This window comes from Trachemys scripta, chromosome 3 (genome assembly GCF_013100865.1).
Source record: "Trachemys scripta elegans isolate TJP31775 chromosome 3, CAS_Tse_1.0, whole genome shotgun sequence".
In the NCBI taxonomy this organism is placed as follows: domain Eukaryota; kingdom Metazoa; phylum Chordata; order Testudines; family Emydidae; genus Trachemys; species Trachemys scripta.
The window spans coordinates 148,962,280-148,979,885 of NC_048300.1; the positions used below are offsets into that span (position 1 = coordinate 148,962,280).

General features: G+C 39.5%; 1 long non-coding RNA gene across 1 annotated transcript in view; it reads left to right on the forward strand.

Moving 5' to 3' along the window:
• The window catches only part of LOC117875185, an 86,540-nt gene extending 84,223 nt beyond the window's left edge, over positions 1-2,317 (forward strand). The window contains exon 6 of the long non-coding RNA XR_004645201.1: positions 2,188-2,317. This is a non-coding gene — a long non-coding RNA (uncharacterized LOC117875185). The remainder of the gene's footprint in view (positions 1-2,187) is intronic.
• Positions 2,318-17,606: the final 15,289 nt, after the last annotated feature.

Sequence of the window (17,606 nt, forward strand, 5' to 3'; positions counted from 1 at the left end):
ATTTAATTTAAAGGCAGAGACTACCAAAACCAACAAATTATAGCTGGAAGGGTTGAAAGAGCCCTATTTAGTTGTCCAGAAACAATCAAAGATGATATTTTCTAAATGCTGTGCTGTACTTATCTAGCTTGGGTGGCTTATATTCGTTTAATGATTGTGACTCAAGGAAAACATCCTTTCTGTCCAATTGTCCTTACCTCCCTCAGAAACTTTTTTTCTCTAATATACAAGTTAAATTTATCCTTTTTCAACTTTAATCCTTTACTGTTATATTTGTGGCTTTTCAATGCAAATTATTTTCTTCCTTTTATTATTTTCTATGAATATTTATATTGTTATTCTGTTCCTCCCTTTAATTCTTGTTCCTTAGGTTAAATAAATTGAATTCTTGTCATCTTCCTTTCTAAGTCATATTGTTAAATAATAAGTCAGAGTTAAATGCAGTTAAAAACAAAGACAGCAGACAACATAATGGGTGTGTGATTTTAGAATAATTTCAGGCATTTAAAGACAATGATGCCTAATTTGCTAAAACCAACAATCCAGAGTTCAAGAATACTCCCCTCTATGAACAAACTGTGAAATGTATTTGAATATTTTAAAAAAATAAGTGTTTTTAAATAATTTCTGGTGGTGGCAACGGGAAGCTCATTGTCTGACACTGTAAAAAGTCCCCATCCTATTTTAATACTAACTTGAACAATCATAAAGAGAATTTCAGTGTTTAATTTTTTAACATTAAATTAAGTTTTCCTTCTGCTTGTTAAACCACTATTAAAACAGCCTGAAGACTCTTTGCAGTGTGTGGCACAGGACTCCCATGCTGCCAGATGGAAATTGGCTTATTTTCTCTCCCATTGGGCTCCCATACTGTCAATGCTACTGATTTTTCAGCAAGATGATTCCTATTAGGAATCCCAGCTGTATCAATATTTTCCCATGGGAGCTGTATTGCTCATGGGATTAGTAATGGAATATGGAGTCTTTTGCTTCTAAATCACTTGTTTAAATCCAGCCTAGCTAGATAGTAACTGAAAAGCTTTATAATACTACATATATATATATATATATATTATAGCCTCTTTGATACAAATTGTATCCCAAAATGATTTACCAACTAATGATACCATGTAATAAGCTATTTATTAATGTATATTTTATGGACAAATCCTATAAAAATTACTAGAGAAGTAATCACTAGGATTCTAGAGCCATTATTCTTTAAAAGTCTGTAAGATATAATTTTCTATTACGTTTTTCTATACAAATTTTAAACTAACCTATAAATACTAAGTGTAGGTAGCTGATCACCCCAGTAGCATATGAATGTCTTTTGTTTGTTATCCAATTCTGCTGTTTGTTTCATAACTCAAAGCCACTCAAAAAGTGCTTCTTAAGCGATGTCATGAGTGTAGGAGATTTGTACTTGATCCCTATATTAAGAACTTGACTCCTACTGATTAAAAATTGAGTTCTAATGAACTTCAAGGCAGAGCTATTCAGTGAATTACACCAAGACCAAAAATACTTAAAGCTGGAGCTTTTCAGTTGCTTGTCCAGAAATAACCTTGAAAATCTATATATTTGATTCCAAACGCTGGATATTTTGGAACTGGCCCCAAAAGAGTGAAAGTTGTCCTTTCTGAGTGACACTTGGGACACTTAGCCAATATGACTAGTTTAAATGTACTAAGGAAGGTAAGGAGTGAAGTAAGTCCTGTGGAGTATATAATATTCCAACTTCTTAAATTTATTATAAATAGATACATGACTAAGAGATACTTTACACTGACTTTCTGATAACTCTGTGCCAAGATCTGTATTCCAGAGAGTTCTGTAGCTTTTATTGTTAGTTTCTAATTTTAGTCTAAACATTTTATTAAGTATGATATTGTTCCTTTTGGGGATTTTAAGATGTATACATTTCTCTAACTCACAGGTTTCTCTGATTCATTTTCTGAGGCTCCAGTAATTAAGATGAAATTCTTTGTCTGTATATACAGAAAGTGTTGTCTTGTCTCAAGTCTTCAGGTGATTTGATAATGTTCTCTGAATGGAAAAAATGTTTAATTTTTGCACAAGTTCAGGAAGCCTGTACTGTGCATTCCATGTTGGAATAAAAGGAGTCTTACTGTAATTTTTGGAGAGAACTGAGTTTGACTTCCCATTATTTTATATTTATTATAGTAGGACCTAGAGACCCCAACAGAGATCAGCACCCCATTGCACTAGTTGCTGAATCACATGTGCAAGAAGAAGTCCCGGCTCTGAAGAGCATACAGTCAAAATAGAGAAGACCAAAGACTGAAGGAAGTATTAATATTCCCATTTTTGCAGATGAGTGAATGAGACAGAGAGAAATTAAAGCTATACATCTTTAAAGATATTCACCTCTTGCCTGTAGACTAAAAGCATTTTCTTTAGACAAAAAAATAAACTCCTATAAAAACATTAAAGAAGAAAAACCACACACTTTTATGTCAAAGGAACTTCATAAGTGTGCAATTATAATAGCAAATAATTTCAAGTGACCTCTAATCAAAGCAAAACAGCAAAGCAGGGTTAAGCACTAACTCAAAGATGTGTAGCCCAATTATCTTTTTGTTGTTGTTCCTGTCATGTCTCAGAAGAAATTACTACCTGATGCCTTTCTCCACTCTTCGATGGTAGAATGGGGATAATAGCAGAGACAAACAGCTGCACATTGCAACTTACTTTCAGGTGTCTTTTTTGGTACTTGGCACTCTTTCCAAGGTTAAATTTTGCAAAGAAAACTTTCCAGCTGAGAACCATACCAAAGCTTGTGCTAATTTGAAATTTTGGCTCGTTAGTAGAACTGCTGCCAGGACCACAAGGATCCCAGTTCTAACTTTGGCTCTGGTAATATCTGGGGACAATGAGTTTAAATGTTCAACCCCTCATCTCCTTAGTGATGTCTGCAAACAATGCACAGCTAGTTGAAAGAAAGGAAATCCTATAATTTGATATGTATGTTAGCTAATTGGGTGCATTACTGAGTATTTGTATACATAAATACCAACAGTAGCGTGTGAATGTGTGGGGTTGCTGCTGAGCACAACTTAAGTTATGAGGTATGAAACGTTTTTGTTCTATGAGTCCAGCCATCAGGTTTACTCTGCGAGTTAAGTCTGCTCTGGTTTTTATCCACAGACCGATACATAATCCACATCTACCTCATCAGCAAGCTGACACACACACAGAGTCATGGCACTGCCTCTTTTTATCCTTTCTTTTCCTTACTGCTTAAGCATTTCTTACTACTCCCAATGCCCTTCATTTTTATTTTGTTTAAATGTCTTGGGAATTTAATGGTATTTAGTACAAAAATTAAGAAACAAGTGAAAAATCAGTGCAAAAAATTAACTTCACAAGTTTCTAGATAAATATCATGGTTAATATTGGGGGATGGGAGGACAGGAAAAAAGGCAACAAATACTGATTGTTAAGAAAATCTAGTACATTATATTAGGCAGGTGTGTTTATATTAATAAATTAAGTGTAAATGTGAGGCTGTCTGCTGAAGTAAGGCAATGTAGTGGAAGATGCATACACATTCATGTGTACAACAGTGCTCAAGCCCTAAAAAAAGAAGTGCCAGAATTACCTGGACTTGACTCCCTACTTCTGGCTGCTCAGGTTACCAAGGATAAAAAGCTGCATCTCTCACTCCAGAGTTGCTCACGGTCCCCCACCTACAGATAGTCGAGTTCACTGCTGTCCTCCTTTCCCTTTGGCAGCAGGGATCCTAGGGAATCCCTGCTGGCAGCCTGCCTCTCCTTCACGGAAACTAAAGACAGTTAGGTGGAGACTGCTGTGGCCAGTTCCTTCCACTGGCAGCAGAGCTCTCAGAGGAGGACAAAGCCTTTTTTGGCAGCGGAAGTACTTGGTGAAAGTTATGAAAACATCAGGCTCCTGACTACCTAATCAAACATGTAAGTATCTATGAACTGGCATTGCACTTCAACCTGACTTGAATTCTGACTATTCTTAGCTGTCTCTGTCTCCCTCATCCTACTGCATATACTCAGTCTGCAGTTGGGAGTGTGGGTGGCTGTTCTTGTGGGCATACTTTGAAATGCTAAAATGGAACTTTGATGTTAAAAAGTGTGTACAGTGCCTAGAGCCTGGGTTCAGTACTGCTTCCTCTCTCTCAGTTTATTATTCTAATCCTAGATATTGTATTTTCATTATTGTTAGCTTACTCCTAAAAGATTCCCTTGTGTAGAATTACTGTATGTAGTTACTTACAAATACCAATACAATGCTTATAAAATGAAAGTGCTGTTTATTTTATTTGCCTTAGGCAGTTTCTTGGCCTACTTGCTCAACCTGTGAATGAAACTTTCCCACCAGCTTGTTCCAGGCTCTGCTCACTCTCCATGTAGTTGTCACTGGTTACCTTTACTGTTTTTCAGTTGACTCGAATATTTGAAAACACCTGTTGCTAATCTAAAGAAATAACTGGTGTCTCTGGTTCCTGCCAAGTACATCAAGTTTGTAGTGCAGTGATAAAGCTTACAGGTTTGATTAGAGAGTTAGGAGCCTGGTGTTTTCATTACTTTCACCAAGCACAAGAGGTATAGGTGGTACAAAAGTACACATGTTCATAAAAGCAATACTAGGATTCCAGGACTCTATTACTTTGGTTCCTCCAATAATGGTGTATAAGTCATAATTATTTTTTTGCAGGAAGAGACTATGAAATAATGAATAAAGGAGCACGTGTGATTGTACATCATTCTATCAGGGTTTAGGAGTGACCCTGTATTTGATGGTATGCTCTACTGGTACCTTTCTGATGGCCTTATCAGTATCTATTGGTGTGACGTTATTGACATGAACTGTGACCGTATAGACCATTGTTGCAACCAAGGTCCTATAGTTGCACCAAATCTTGTACAAAGGAGGTCCAGTAAGGTGTCTAAGGAAAGGTTGTAATTTGCTAGTTATGATTATGCTGTCTGTATGTGTGTATCATTTTTGTATTTGAAGTTATGAATATTGACTATGTATTTATATCTCAGTGTGCTTGATTCTAAGTAACAACAGTGAAGCATTTGGTCAGCTTCTTGAGAAAGAACTATTCTGAGTAAGTGCCCAATCAAGAAACACTTAACTGCCAATGGATTTTGGGAGACACCAATCCATATCTGAGCTTTCCTGGGAACGTTCAAACTAACATGTAAACAATGGCATCGGCCTGCAAAAAGGTGAATCATTCATGGACGTGGTGTCCTGCCCAGGTGGCTACAAACTCCATCTTGTTGCTGTGATTTTGCACAGAAGAACAAAGGGGTTTCCACCCACAAGAGAGAGAATATAAAAGGCCCTGGAAGCCCCTCCATTTTGTCTTCAGCTGGCTCAAGAGATGGCCTCTCCACCCCAAAGAGATGCCTGAAAGAAACTGGGACAAAGGACTGTAACTACGGGGGTGTGAGTGATTGCTGGACCCAGGTCATAAATCACAACATTGCTCTGAAAAGGATTGGGCCTAAACTAGGAAGGAGTCTAGTCTGTGAAAGAAGCTTATTGGAACATCTCTGAGAGTGAGATTTACCTGTATTCAGTTTCCTACTATATTAGCCTTAGACTTCTGTGTTTTGTTTTATTTTGCTTGGTAACTTACTTTATTCTGTCTGTTATTACTTGAAACCACTTAAATCCTACTCTTTAGTCATAATAAAATCACTTTTGCTTATTAATTAACCCAGAGTAAGTAATTAATACCTGGGGGAACAAACAGCTGTGCATATGTCTCTATAAGTGTTATAGAGGGTGGACAATTTATGAGTTTACCCTGTATAAACTCTATAGAGAGTAAAACTGATTCATTTGGGGGTTTAGGCTCCCAGAAAGACTGAATACTGGGTGCTGGGAAAGTCCCTGTTAACTGAGAAGCCCCTGGGCTAAGTGAATCTTAGTTTATGTGCACTGCAGGGGGGCGTGGTCTGTGCTGTAGCTGACTGGAGTGTCTAACTCAGCAAGACGGGAGTGGAGGGAAGCCTTCTCTGGCAGGGGGGGTTTGTTCTCAGTGGTATCCCAGCACATCTAGTGACAGTCTTGAGGGAGTTTCTGTGACCCGACCCCATCACAGTATGCTCTACTGGTACCTTTCTGATGGCCTTACCAGTATCTATTGAATTAAAGTGTTAATTTTAAGAGTTTCTTTCTCTTATGAACATGCCCTTGTGAAACTTCAATTTCAGTAATCTAACTGATGGAGCTTTAAAAGTGTTGTGTTAGGTTGTCTGCAGCTACGGAAAAACCTACAAACAAACCTACAAAATCTTTTAAAAAGAAGTGTATATATATTTATGCAAACAGGTAAATTAAACTAATAATGCCAAATTAACAAAACAAGTATACGTATAAAATGATGGGGTCTAAATTAGCTGTTACCACTCAAGAGATCTTGGAGTCATTGTGGATAGTTCTCTGAAAACATCCACTCAATGTGCAGCGGTACTCAAAAAAGCTACCAGAATGTTGGGAATAATTAAGAAAGAAGGGATAGATAATAAGACAGAAAATATCATATTGCCTCTGTATAGATCCATGGTATGCCCACATCTTGAATACTGCATGCAGTTCTGGTCACCCAACCTCAAAAAAGAGATATTAGAATTGGGAAAAGTACAAAGAAGGGCAACAAAAATTATTAGTGGTATGGAACAACTTCCATATGAGGAGAGCTTAAAAGCCTGGGACAGTTCAGCTTAGAAAAGAGGTGATGGGGGAGGGGAGATAAAATATAAAATCATGACTGGTGTGAAGAAAGTGAATAAGGCAGTGTTATTTACCCCTTCATATAACACAAGAACATGGGGTTACCCAATGAAATTAATAGGCAGCAGGTTTAAAACAAATGTAAGGAAGTGCTTCTTCACAGAGTAAACCAGTGGAACTTGTTGCCTGGGGATGTTGTGAAGACCAAAAGTATAACTGGGTTCAGTAAAGAATTAGATTAGATAACCAAGATGGTCACTACACGACTGACTGCCAGAAGCTGGGACTGGATCACTTGATAAATTGCCCTGTTCTGTTCATTCCCTGTGAAGCATCTGGCACGGGCCACAGTTGGAAGACAGGATACTGGATACTGGGCTAGATGGACCGTTGCCCTGACCCAATATGGCTGTTCTTATGTTCTTAACCAATGTTATTGTGCACTGTAATAAAGGAGAAGGAAGAATGTTTGATGAAGTGAAACATAAGTAGGAAAAACTGTTTTACTTTAGTGTGATACCCATTTACAGTGAGTGGTTCTGCTGTAAAAGACCCACTTACTATAGATGTCACAGACAATCAATTAGATGGACTATTCTAAAAGTAAAGTTTACACAATCATATTATTTTTCCTTTTAAAATAATTTTAATAAGGGTTATTCTGATTAGATGGGTCAAAAAGTGGAGAGCCCCAGATGTCCTATATATGTATTCTGATAAGCCAAAGTGATAGTTGAATAGAAGTAATTAAAAGGACCATGTTATGAATATCTCTAGCCTCAGATTTGGAGGAGGGAAGAACAGGTGGCCGGCAGGAGGTGGTGGTCTCATGTGACAGTGGCCCTGGATCACAGTTTTCTGTGAATTTGTCCCTGGCTCAGGGGTCCCTCATGGATGCAGTCCTCTTAGTGTGGCACTCTGTCCCTGTCTACTGATGGCTGGGCCACAGAGAGATGTTGATGAGTCTACTACAGCTTTTACTAACAAAGGTGCATCATTTAGCTCAAGCAGTAGAAAATTGTGCTTTAAGAGCTAAATCTCCAGGTTCAATTCCCACAACCCAACCAAGGGTATGACACACTACTTATAACTATAATATATGAAGGTGACCACTAGAGCCTACCGATATCATGAATATCTCTGATGTATTTATGTTTTTTAAAAAAATCCAAAAAACCTACCCCTGAAGCCTGCAAATTGTGCACATAGTTTAAGTAAAAACATGGCATCTTATGTTACCCATACCCATTCTGCTTGTTTGTTACACATACTTGTTGCAGTTTATCTTAATTTAGACCCACACGTGTGAGCAACTTTAATGGGACTTTCATGTATATAAAATGATTCTTTTTGCATAAGTGTTTATAGGCTCAGGGTCTTAGTGGATGGTCTCTTGCTGTGGGTTTAAACGGTGTCCAACACAATGGGGTACTTTCTGATTAGTGATCCTGGATGTTACTTTTAATATAAATAATAATGAATTCATTAATAAAAAGAATTAGGATGATGAATACTGTTGTGCCTGGTAGGCCTAGAGGAGGGTGCAACTTTTTGTTTAGGATCTGAGGATGCATAAGAGTTGATACAAATGTACATGGGCATGTCCCTCCTCTTTGCCTGGCTTCTCCATTCTTGGGGGGAAAATGCATCAGAGAGCAGGATTCTTGTTTATTTTAACGGACTGCCTTTTTACAAAGAACAAAGCAGCTATGCAGAATGAAGGTGCAACATGACAATCAGGTCTGCAATCATGTGGGAGGTGTGGAATCTCAATCACTGGAGATTTTTAAGAGCAAGTTAGATAATCACCTGTCAGGGACTGGACTAAAAGACCTCTTGAGGTCCTTTCCAGTCCTACGATTCTATCAGTCACACAGGGACACCCATAGAGAAACAGAGCTCCCTGTAGTTGTTGTTCCATTACCAGTCAAAGAAACTGTAATTTTTTTCCTCATTTGATTTGAGTGGAAATAGAAATAGTTTTAAAATAAGATCATATGGATTATTTTACACTGCATTTTAAAAGTAGATTAAACTATTACTGCATTTACCTAACTCTGCCCCTCTAGATATTCTTAGAGCTTTTGTATAGAGCATCTAAAAAAAGATCCCAACCCTGCAGTTCTTTATACAGGACATGTATTTAAAGAAGCAGTAAAAAAAGTAACTATAAAGTGTAATCTCAGAAAGTTCAGCACAACAAAGTTTTAAACTTTTATAACTAAATAATTCAAACAGTTCTATAAAAAGGATTTTTTTCGGCTTGACACCTCTTTGCCAGTGTAAACAACAGATGAGATATCTTGGTTCCAATATAAGACACTTTTTTTAAAAAGTAGTAGATACTTCATTGTGTAACAGTAGGTATGGTAAAAGATTAGGCAGAACAGCCTTCCTTAAAAATCTAAACACAAAACACTTTCAGCATGTTTTTCTTCTGTCTTCCCTTGTATGATAAGGCTATCTATTGATCTTAAATTCTATTCTCCTACCACTGAGTGATAGTATCACAGACCATCAGACATCATTGTCTTCTTCATGTGTATCAGTCCTAAAAAGAATGTTCTTTGTCTTCTGCCTCTAGTTTGTTACATTTCCTGCATTTATTTATTTATTTATTCATTCAGTGCTGGGCAATTTTCCTTTTGGTTGTCATTATGACTCCAGCAGGTATATTTCTGACATACTCTTATGCTAGTTCCTTGCTTTTTGATCATATTCCATTTCTTCTCTGTCTTTGACTCTGCAGGCTGACCCAGGAGCTCACTCAGCTCCTTAGCGGTTCCCTCATCTGCATTTTGCTTCTTAATGAGCTTTGAGTGACAAGCTATTTGGATAGCTTTCTCCACTGTCACTTCTGACTCCATATGTAATTGAGGTGACACTGCTTTTTTTTTACAGCATTGCAGTTATAAATGCATATCTCATTTGTGCTTCTTTGTCTGCTCCAAAGTTAGAGTGTTTGCCAGTTCACACAGGATTCTTCTACCGAATGCTTCTGTGAGTGCTCCAACAATCATGGTGCAAGCAAGGACTCTCCTATGTGAAGTTGTCTGGGGAGAAGGTATCATTTGGTCATTTATTAGTTGCATAGCCTAATCATAGATCAGGACCCCACTGTGCAAACATAGAACTAAAAAGACGTCCCTGCTCCAAGGAGTTTACAATCTAAACATAAGACAAGAGAGAACAGGTGGATACAGAGCGATTGACAAGGGGGTACAAGGAAACAATGAGATTCAGCATGATAAGCCGGGGTATCTGCACATCAGCAGCCTAACCATTGTCAAGTTGTATGTAGGCATCATGGCAAGGGAGAGTTTTCAGGAGGGATTTGAAGATGGATAATGAGGTAGCTTTGTGACACAGCATTATAAATATTTCCAGCTCTATTTTCTCACATTAAAAAAAAAGTATAAATATGTTCAGTCTCTTTCCCCTTTGAAAAGGAGTTAACTCGTATGTCACTGGTTCATCCAGCTTTGTCAAAATATAGACCTGAGAGGATAACTGTCTTTTCAGGGCACAGTGACAGCTGTCAAGTGGATTGTAATAAGGCATATTGCACAGCTAGGATGTGCTAATTCTGGAATGCTTCATATGTCACACAGGGCTCAGATAATTCGTGATATTATGTCACCTGACAGATGAAACATAGTAACATTTTTAAGATTCTTTATTTGCTAGCATATATAATTCAGCTCCTCTGGCAAGGAAAAGATTTTCCATGTACTTGCATGATGGTATATCTCTGTTCAGTACCCTAGTAGCTGTACCCTTAAGTGGCACCTACTGTAGAATGTTACTCCCTCAGTTTGCAATCTTATTTACTCAGCACAGATGACAAGTGCAGTAAGGCAATGAAGATTTGGGGAAAACAAATTGGAAGTCTTTACAGAATCTATTTGTGATGGGTTGGACCCCCCTTCTGGGAAGCCACCTCATGCACTGGGATGTCACTCAGCCCGCCTGCTCCACTAGCCTGGGCTCCCTCTCCCTGTTTTGCTGAATTCGGCTCTCCAGCCTCTGGCAGCACACACACACACAGACTGGTAGGGATGGACCAGCTGTAGAATCACACAGAGTCTGCAAACAGCTCTCTATAAGAAGACTCAGCTAAGAAATCGCCCAGCACTCAAGTGCAGTTCCCCTCTGGAAAGTACACCCAAAATAATATTGTCTTGCATTGTAGAGAAATCTATACAACGTAAGCTCATAAATTCGCCCCCTCCCTCAAGGTGGACAAAGATATGCACAACTTCTTGTCTTCCCCCCCCCCGTTATAAATTGCACAAATTGTTTTTTATAACAAACAAAACAAGTTTATTAACTATAAAAGGTATTTTAAGTGATTATAAGGGATAGTAAACAGAACAAAACAGATTACCAAGCAAATAAAACAAAACACGCATACTAAGCTTAAGATTTTAAAGAAACTGGTTACAAAATATAATTTCTCACCCTAAATGTTGACTTAGGCGGGATGCAGAGTTTCTGTAGCTTAGAATTCCAGTTATTTCTCTTTACAGACTAGATCCTCTGTCTCGGGCTAGGTCTACACTACCCACCTGAATCGGTGGGTAGAAATCGACCTCTCGGGGATCGATTTATTGCGTCCCGTTGGGACGCGACAATTGATCCCCGAATTGACGCTCTTACTCCACCAGCGGAGGTGCGAGTAAGTGCCATCGATGGGAAGCTGCAGAGGTCGATTTTGCCGCCGTCCTGACAGCGGGGTAAGTCGGCTGCAATACGTCGAATTCAGCTACACTATTCGTGTAGCTGAATGTGCAAATCTTAAATCGACCCCCCCCCCCGTAGTGAAGACCTGCCTTCAGTCTGGATTCAGACCTTGCCTTCCCTCAGCTTAGTTCCTTTGTCTCTTCAGGTACTTTTAGCAGTCTTTCTTCTTGTGTGGGAAGGCAGTGAAAGGGAGAGTCCTGTTTGCCTTATTCCCCAGCCTTAATAAGATTTACATAAGGCAGGAATCTTTTGTTTCCCAGACTTGACCTCCCTCTCCATTTTGTGGAAAATTACTAGAAGTCCAAGATGGTGTTTAGTACCAGGTGACAGGACCATCTGACCGAGTAGTGTCACAGCTACATCCCAGGATGCCTTTCAGGAAGGAGAGAGATTAGTATCTTCAAAGTCTTATTGTTTCTTCCTAATAGCCCATTGAGGCTGATGGCCTGTTGTCTAGTTGGTGTCTCACAAATACACACACAGTTGTAATTGTTACATAGTCAATATTCCTAACTTTAGATACAGAAATGATACACGCATACAAATTGGATAATCACATTCAGTAAATTATAATCTTTCCAGTGATACCTTACAAGACCCATCTTACATAAAATATATCTCAGTTATGCCATATCCATATCATAAGCATATTTCCATAAAGAATATGGGGTGTAACATCACACTATTAAGTCTTTTTTTTTTCCAGAACAGAAAGAGTTGCTATGGCTATGGTCCTACAGTGGTCTGAAGGAGCCTGTGACAATGAATATAATATGGGAAACAAAAGAGAAATGAAATTCAAATTAATGTTTAAATATTTCATAGAGGAAGTTGTGTGAAGCTGGGTGAAATATCTTGTGCTACTAGTTTTTTCAACCAAAATTGTAAGTCCAGGTCATCCAAAACTATTTGTGAATTTGGGTCAAATTCAGCAAATTAGTTTTGGCTATAAAAAAAAAGGAAAAACCTGGAATTGTCAAATTATTTTGTTTTGGCTTTTCTGAAATGAAACATTTTGACTTTTTGTTTCAGAAAATTTAATTTTAAACAAATTTAAATCCTCCACCTCCAGAAAACAAAACAAAACAAAAAAAATTGTTTTTGATCCAACAAAATATTGATTTGATCCAAAACAATACTTTTTGGTTTTTGTTTCAAGGAAAACTGAAAAACCATCATTTTGGTTTGATCCTAAATGATTTTTCCCGCCAATTCAACCACTGATCTGAAAAATCTGTTATTTGCCCAGTCTAGCCAAGACATCAATTGTTTCCAATAGTCCCACCAAGACTTGCATTTATGAAGAACAAAAGGCGTTTGAAATGAGATCTACTCACAGTTTGATCAGTTTACTAATATCAGCTATGGGCTGGATACTCCGCCCCTTCTCAGTCTTCTTTGCACCACTCCAGTGTAGGAAAATTCTTAGTTTGTTTAGGGCTAGTGTAGCTCCGCCCCCCACTCCCACCTCACCTAGCACTGGAAGGATCCTAGAGCAGGCTGGGTGTAGGATTATGTTGGGGGTGGCACTGGAGCGTGATGTGCTCCTCCAAACCTGGTAGCACAGCAACTCCTTGCATGAGCTCTGCATTAGTGCACTTGGCGATCTTGCCCTATATTTTTTATTCCATGCTTAACATTTAAACAAACTAGTCCAAATTCCTGTAAAATCATTGGGCCTGAGATGAGTGTATCGCAAAGCAGAAGTTAGTATTAAGTCTGATGCAGTGGGTTTTTCTCCTTAATCTCATTAAACTAACAAATTCACCAACTAAAAGCATCGTAGAACACCTGTGACCTAATTAAAGAAATGGCTTCATTGAATTTACTCCCAAATATTTGTAATGTATTTATTTTTTGCTACAGATGACATATCAAGCATGATGTAGAAAAGGTAGAGAAAAGCAGGTGGTGTTACAGATGTTGCCGACAATTATCCCAGTCATGCATCTTGGCACTGTGCCAACTATAGACTGGAACTAACTGTTGCAGAGTTTGTCAGAAAGATTGATGGGGTTAAGCCTTTTAAAATTGTCCTTAATCAATTATATAAAATCCACAGTTCTCCTCCAAAGACAAACCACAAATTGCAAGAATGTGCATCAAACTTAGTGCACACTTTTTTACTTGTAGGAATTCTGTGAACTCAATGAGTCACATCCAGCATGAAGTCAATTAGATCTTAGAAGTAGCTTTGCTGCACTCCAGTATAATTCATACAAGCAGACAAAAAGCAAGTCAAGAAGGAACAGGCAGAATTTGCTGGTTTAAAATAATTATTTACTAACTTTTTTTCCCCATACGCACTGAAGGTGTTTGTTTCTGCAAAACTTCCATTGATAAAGTATGATTCATTTAAGTATGGGCCAGATTCTCAGCTATGACTTCAATGGAGCTACATCAATTTACCCTAGCTGAGAATCAGACCTAATGAGTACAATTGTAACATGACAGGATTCCCTACAGCCTCCACATTTTAATTAATCAGCAAATGATGGATGGTCACTCAATAGAGTTTCTTGACGTGTCAGAAGAGAAAATAAAACACTGTGTAATTAAATATCAAGGAGTTAAGTGGCACAATGGAACACACAAATCAATCAATTCAGTAGTGTTCCAAGGCTTTTCCTTTTACTACAGAGGCTTAATATTTGGCCAAATATTTGACATGCTTCAACCTTTGCCCATCAAATAGCAAATTAATAATGTTCGGATTTGGCCACAATGGTCTTCTCCAAAGGGCACATATGGATAATTTTGTATGGATGAGCCATGGACAGTTGACTAGATGTACATCTCCCATTATTGTTAAAGGGAGCTGAGAACATCATAAATATGTAGCACGCAGCATTGTATTATCCCATTGCATTATCCCATTGTATTCTGTGTGGAATATCTAAAGATGATGGCTGCAATGCAGGGAAAGGAGAGTAGTACCTGTTTGGTGGGTGGGACCAGGTACTATATTTTTATATCCACACATCACATATACTACTATAGGCCATATTAAAGGCTCATAAATAAAATTATAAATAGGCTAATGTTTATGATATCTCTTTGCATTGATTCATATTTAGCTACTGGCTCATATTAATTCAGTTCTTTTTCAGGCTTTATCCAATTAAAGTTACCTTCTTTGACGCTACATTGGATCCATTTCTTATTCAGCCGAGCAGTGGAGAAAATGTGAGTAAACCACTTGCTTAGCCTACTTGTACTTTGGGTCCAGGTACGGTGCAGAGCAGAATCCCTGATCTCCGGATACTCCCCACTGTCAGTTGTCAGCAGGGAATGGTGGAGTGGCTGACAAGTGGGTGGAGCCTTGACTTTGATTTTATTACTCACTGGCTACAGTAGCTGACCATGTGCAAAGAAATAACTTGCACCCTTCCAAGGGCTGCAGTAGTTACTTTCCCCCATTCTGGAGCAACAGGGAAGCTGGGTGTTAGTATATAGGCTTGTTAGTCAGCCTGAGAGAGAATTTTGAGTTTGACTTTTTGATACTCTTATATCTTATACTAATATGTGTGAATAAAGGACAAAGACACTGTGTATGTTGCTTCTGCCTAGCCAGACGGGTTTGTTAGTACAGTGGGAATAGATAAGAGCAGTTAGTGTTATTGGAGCTCACACTTTAAGATTGTCTCAACCCCTATCTCAAGACAAGGTCAAGCAACCAGTCGGGAGAGGCAAAGGGAGATTGGGGAAGGTACAAAACACTAAAAGTCCAAAGAAATGCCTGTCCCTGACCATAGCACAACTCATTCTTCACCCCTCCCATGGAGTACAAAAGAGGTGGGATGAAGACCCCAGACTCACAACCCCCCAAAATGGAACATAACCATAAATTGTAAGGGGTGGGACTGTGGGCATGCATTGCAGGTATATTTTGGCCTGCTAAGAAGGAGGCAGTGGGAATGGGGAATAGGGACACAGGCAAGGCTCTGCGGCATCAGAGCTGGGAAGGGGGACCCTGGGAAACAGACTCTGCTGGCTTATAGAGCTATGGATATGCTTGCTTGGAATTAACCACAATAAACATCACATTGCCTGCATTTTGGACTTCTGGTCATCTGCTTTCTGTCTGCGTGACGAGAACCATGGGAGAGGGTGAAGGGAAAGCCCTCTAATGCTGGGGAAGCCTGTGAGACCCAGTGCCCCCCTGGGCTACTTTGGGTGGTGCAGTTTATACACTATGCTTTGCTCAGGTCCAGAGTGGCTCAAGGAGGAACCGGTCAAGTAAATCTTCACTTTGAAAGACAGAGAAAGAGAGAGAGAAATATAGAAGAAAATGTTAGAAGCTTGTGTGCGTGTGTGTGTGTGTGTGTGTGTGAGAGAGAGAGAGAAAACAGCAGCAGCACTGGCATACGTGAAAGTGGAAAAAAGAAAAAGCAGGGAAACTGGAAGGTGGACTGAATTAGGAATGTATCCTGAGCAAGAGGGTTTGATCGTCAGATTTGATTACATCATTTTCTGTATATATCTTTTATTGTCTTTTTATATTATCATCTATTCTCCATGATAATTATGGCACCTGTTAGTAACAATTACCATATTGATCTTACCATTATACTTTGTTATTTCAGGTATGCTTTCTGCTGTTCTCTGGTTAGAGATTGCTATTTGATCATTTGAATGTGATCATCCCTTGAATGTGCATAACATCCCAGTGAATGAAAAGATGTAGGTTGCACTGTTCTGCAGAAGATGACTGGCAAATTACAATGCTGTTAAGCTGCCCTTGAGTACATAACTGAGAGTAGAAAACTGTATCAGCAGCACTCACAAGTGAAGAATGGCAAAAAGCTGGGCATGGCCCAGCAAAGGCAGGTACAAACAGATGAAAAAAATACTTTGTTGTTTCCCTGCTGCGTCCAGAGTTGGCTTCCTGAGACTGGGCTGTGCTAAGGTATGCTTTAGTGTGGATAGTACTCTGTTTTCTTCAAAGATGATGTTGACACTTTGTCAGCTGTGGCCCTTGGTGCTCCCAGGCATTTTTATTTTAACTCACACACCAGCCACGGTAAATATAAGTTCAAATCAGAAGAGGGAAGTATTTTCCTTCAGCACTTGTAGGATGTCTTGATCTGTGAATTCTTGAGGATGGGCATGTGAGGGGAGAAGATGTGTACTACATGTTAATTTCAGTCTACAGAGGCTACTGTGCAGACAGTGTGTCCTGGATGCTAGTGACCGTCTGTGATGAGTGTTTTGATAGTTGCTCATATCTTTCAGAGCTGGCTTGTGGGATGGCATGGAGACAATCTGGGTTGACAAAGCAATTTACAATCTGAAAAAGTTGTTCAGGGTAGGAGTTAGATTCTGTGATGGCAGAAGAGATGGCTCATTTAACTTTATCATGGCTGCAGCATAGGACTTTAGGAAAATCCTGTGGTTGCTATCAGTACTGGCCTTTTAACCAAGTGTCACAGAGCGCATCACTCATCACCGGACTGGCGCCTCCTCCAGGTCACTCTGGGATTAGCTCAAGGCTGATACCTCCATCCACAGTCTGCACACTGTCACTCCTTCTCCATAGTCCTGCAGCCCGTCTCACAGTGTCAGGAACCACAGTGTCCTTTCTGTGTCACTGTCTGTGTTCCCTCCTTCCAGGGGAAGTTTAGCTTCTCAATAGACCTGCACCTCAGTGGCGACCGCAGTAAATTGTCCTGCTACTTCCCAAGTGGCGAGTGGGGGGACCTAGGCCCACCTACTACTCCAGGTCCCAGCCCAGGGACCCTGTGGATTTCAGCATCCTGCTGCACCTCTCCTATTGCTGCATTTCCCGGGGCCACTTCCCCATGGCCACAGAACCCTCCTCAGTCTCAGCAGCCTGTCAGGAGCACCCTCTCTTGCTCCCTGGGTTCCTGCTAGTACTGCTCTGTCCAAGGTGCTACCGGATTCCAGCCCACTCCACACACAGTCCTCAAGCTCCAGGCAACTACTGACTCTGCTCTGCCCTAAGGCTCTTTTTATATGGGCCTGCTGGGCCCTGATTGGCTGCTTCCCACAGCCCCTCCCCTATTGGCTGCTTCTAATGCAGCGTCCCAAGAGTCTGTTAACCCCTTATTAGCCTGTGTGAGATGATGCTCCATCACACCAAGGATACCCTTAAC